Below are 4,683 nucleotides of genomic sequence, written 5' to 3' on the forward strand. Positions count from 1 at the left end.
TCTGACTCCAGCGTCTGTGTGTTTATAGACTCCAGGAGCTCTGCTAAGGGTCATGGTTACTCCCACCAACTGCAGGAGAAGAGCATGTGAGCCCACCTTGACGTCCACGGGCACAAAGACCCACAAACCCTGGAGAAAAAGAGAAACCAGTCACCCAGACGCTCTCCCAACACAAGGTCACATTCAAATATCAGACATCAGACAGACGTGGACCCAGAAACCGGCAGACACCTGCTCGTAGCTGTTTCAAGGGAAGCTCTCTGTGTCACGTTTCCCCACGAAGATGATGTTTTGAACAGATGCAAGTTTTAGCTACCACCCTCTGACAGAACATTGCCAGAGGAACGTTTCTTTTTGGGTCAATGAGGGCCTATCGAAGGCACCCATGAAGGGGCCTGTTCTCAGGCTGTGTTAACTACGTTATGCAAACGCTGTGGGACACGAACAAGGGCTGGACTCAGAGGCTGTGCTGCCTGCACGTTCGCTGGTTCTGACTCTGCAACACCATGGACTGTAGCCCGCCAGGCTCCTGTGTGCATAGGATTTTCCAGCATGTTCGCTGGTTCTGACTCTGCAACACCATGGACTGTAGCCCGCCAGGCTCCTGTGTGCATAGGATTTTCCAGCAGGTTCTGACTCTTTGCAACACCATGGACTGTAGCCCGCCAGGCTCCTGTGTGCATAGGATTTTCCAGGCAAGACTACTGGAGCAGGTTGCCGTTTCCTACTCCAGGGGATCTTCCCACCACAGGGATCGACCCTTGCCTCTTGCATGGCATGTCCTGCATTGCAGGCAGCTACTTTACCACTGACACACCTGGGAAGCCAAAAGATTATGCCCACTCTGGAAAAAAGATGGTGTATTAGCCAGTCCAAATCCGACTAAGCAATGCGATACTGCTGTGTCTACAAAGCATGTGATTGTTTAGAAATCTGAATTTGCTAGCTATTTAGTCCAAATACTGAAATTTTCAAAGTAATCTTTTAAATGCTTCAAAGAAACTTATATTTCTAATCTTATGATTCAGAGACAAGTGTAGCAAAAAGAGTTGGAAGACATTTAGTTAAGCGTGTCCTAAAGCATGGGTTCCATGTCTTTAAATTTTCATCTCTGTGGAAAGAAGGAGAAAAAGGGTGTGTGGCTAAATAAAGATAAAGAATGCTGCTTTGAAAGAAGGATTTATAGAGTCTTGGAATAGAATAATAGATGTGAGTGCAAACTCAGGATGTCTATCCCAATAAGTTCCAAGCTGAGTTTTCAAGACTCGGGTCTCAAAAAGATATCAAAATGCCACCATCTTCCACAGTCCAAGTGACGGCATGAAGCTCTGTTTTGTACCACATAACTGACCCTTTCGACACAACAGACAGTTAACATGTAGGCTGGCTATATGATTTCAACTTTCTAACTTTTGGACTGGCTCCCAAAAAGGCAGCTGGATACATCAAATTCTCTTTTAAAAGTATTTGAACTTAAAAAAAAAAAAAGTGAAAGAAAATTTTCAGTTTTTCAATAAGATGATGGACCTCCAGGGGGTGAATAGCCACACCCATGTGTAAGTTATGAGGAGTAAAAAAGAGAAAAATGATGGGAAACATTTCACAGAGGGACAGAAGGTAGGAACACAGAAAAATCACAGTAATAGCAGTGCTGTGGAGGAAAGGCATCGAAGAGGATAAGAGCAATGGGGTGAACCAGGGTGGTCAATACTCAAGCTACTGCTAATCAACAGATTTGATATGGTACTTATCAGAAACGTGGTGGGCCTGGCAGTCTGAAATACTAGGAATTTGATTTTGCCTTATGAGCCTTGAAAGTCTCAGGATCAAAACTGACATGCAGCCCAAAATGTTTTATGGAAGTTCTTTGGCCGGTGAGAACCCCTAGCTCACAAACAAGTCTTTAACCCTGACTCCAGCCAGCCTCCCGGTGAGTCTCCGGGTGATGGAGAAGTCTCCACCCCCACCCCCTAGAGGCTTCATTCCAGAGGGCAGAGCCTGGAACAATGAGTAGCTAACAAAGAGCCCATTTTCACCCCTAGAAAGTGAAGAATCAACCTGATTTCTATTAACCCCTTTCCTATGCTGCTGCTAGGGGGTTAATAGAAATCAGATTGATTCTACACTTTCTAGGGGTGAAAATGGGTTCTTTTCTATTAACCCCCTTCCTATGAGCTACCTCTAGACTCCAGAAGCCAAAGATTAAAGGAGACGAATGGTGGTTAAGAAGGACCAGTGTAGGGTAAAGGAACAAGCAGTGCCCTAGAGTCGTGACACCAGCTTAAGTTCTGGCTTCTGCACTTGCAATTTATCCTTTGACAAGCCACTTTAACTTCCTGACCCTCAGCTCACACAATTCAAGAGTGAAAATTCATAACGGCTATTTCAGGATTATTGAGAGAAATCAGTCAATTAATGTGGAAACGTCCGACACAGAATGAGAGCTTCATAAATCTAACGATTTTCACAGAATTGCTTTCTCTCAAGGCCCCTCCAAAAAGATCCGAGACAGATGATAACTGTGTTCATAGCAGAACAAAAATAAATTATGAAAGGGCTCACCGGGAATTGTTGAAATGACTGGAAGTGTTTGACTTGAAGAATAAGAGACGAGATAAGAGTGGGCATGATTGCTCTCTGTCCTGGGAGAGAGGGGTCTTCTCAACATGCAGAATCAAGCATAATATTAATGTGGAAAACTTAACCTTAAACTCGGTTGCTCAGTCATGTCCAACTCTTTGCAACCCCATGGATTGTAGCCTGCCAGGCTTCTCTGTCCATGGGGTTTCCCGGGCAAGAATACTGGAGTGGGTCGCCATTTCTCCTCCAGGGGGTCTTCCTGACCCAGGGATCAAACCTGCATCTCCTGCACTGGCAGATTATTGACCAGTGTGCCAACTGGGAAACCCAATCCTAATGTGTAGAAGATTCAGAAAGAGCAAGGTGGCTTTCCCAACAGAAAGAATTTTCCAAAGGTAGACGGCCCAGAAAGTCCCCATCAGGTAACAGAGGACCCTGCGTCTGACCACAGCGGACCCTGCGCCTGACCACAGCGGACCCTGCGTCCGACCACAGCGGACCCTGCGTCCGACCACAGAGGACCCTGCGTCCGACCACAGCGGACCCTGCGTCCGACCACAGCGGGCCCTGCGTCCGACCACAGAGGGCCCTGCGTCTGACCACAGAGGACCCTGCGTCTGACCACAGCGGACCCTGCGTCTGACCACAGCGGACCCTGCGTCTGACCACTCTGGAGGCACCATTCTCATCGCAGTCTACATCCTGCTGGGGGTTGTCAGGGCCCAACTTTGGAATCCATGTAAGGCAGCCCTGCCGTACAGCTGGGCTGCGTGACAATCTGTTGGGGATATTCTAGGAAAGAGACTGCAGATGGGTCCCTTCCACTCTTGATAGTCTGAGGCTCTCTGGTCTTAGACAGACAACAAGCAAGTGTTGTCTTAGACCTTAAACAACAAGCTGGTGAACCTGAAGAAATGCCTACCCCAAGTCCACTTTCCAGAAGGATGCACAGGTAGGTGAACACTCTCCACAGTGACTGCCAGCGGTAGATTCTTTTGTCGCTATTATTTATTTTTATTTATCTCTTCACGTGGTGCACCAGGTCCTTGCTATAGAACGCAGAATCTTCCATCTTTTGTGGCATGCAGAATCTTTAGTTGTGGCACGTGAGATCTAGTTCCCTGGCCAGGGATCGCACCCAGGCCCCCTGCACTGGAAGCTCGGAGTCTCAGCCACTGGACCACAGATTCTTTAAATCGTAACATTCTTTTCTCTCTCTGAGCAGAAAACCATGAGATTTTCATCTAACATCTGACACTAAAGAAGACACAGGCCTCCAGGTCTGGAATGTCTAATTCCATTCTCCTCTGAGGCCACCCAGCTGCATGGAATCCGTGGCCGAATAGATCTCACCACTGCGACAGAGTTCATTCTGTGGGTTCACAGACCACCCGGAACTGGCCACTCAGCCCTTCCTGATGTTTCTCAGTTTCTATCTAGTCGCCCTTCTGGGCTCTCCAGGCAAGAGTACTGGAGTGGGTTGCCATAGCCTTCTCCGTCTGAGAAATGTGGAGATGCTTATTCTAACCCCAGGGGACACCCAACTCCGCACACCACGGGCTTCTTCCTGGGCCTTCTTTCCCTGCCAGATGCCTGCTACATCTTGGTCATCACCCCTCCGATCCTGGCCACACCGACCACGGCCAAATGGTCACCTCCTGTGGCCGATGTGCAGCCCGGTTCTTTTTCTTCACCGTCTTCACCATCACTCACCATCTTCACCACCGTCTTCACCATCAGTTCACTCTGCCTGCTCGCTGGGATGGCCTCTGACCGCTTTGTTGCCGTTAGCGATCCGCTGAGCTATAACGTGGTGACGTCTCTGGGCCTATGTCTGGGGGTCATCGAGGGCCATCCTGCGTACTGCGTGCCCCTGTACCCTCCGCCTCTGTGATGACAATCAGATCCACCTCTCCTTCCATCTCCCACCCTGATAAAGCTTGCCTCCAGCAACACGACGCAAAGTTAGACTGTCGCTCTCTTTTCTGCCAAACTCACCTTCCCGGCCAATGGCCTAATCATCCTGGTCTCCCACCCGCTCATCATCAGAACGATTCTGAGGGTGACGTCTGCTGGTGGGAAAGCCAAGACCTTCTCCACCTG

The sequence above is a fragment of the Bison bison genome, unplaced genomic scaffold, assembly GCF_000754665.1.
Source record: "Bison bison bison isolate TAMUID 2011002044 unplaced genomic scaffold, Bison_UMD1.0 scf7180017863408, whole genome shotgun sequence".
NCBI lineage: Eukaryota > Metazoa > Chordata > Mammalia > Artiodactyla > Bovidae > Bison > Bison bison.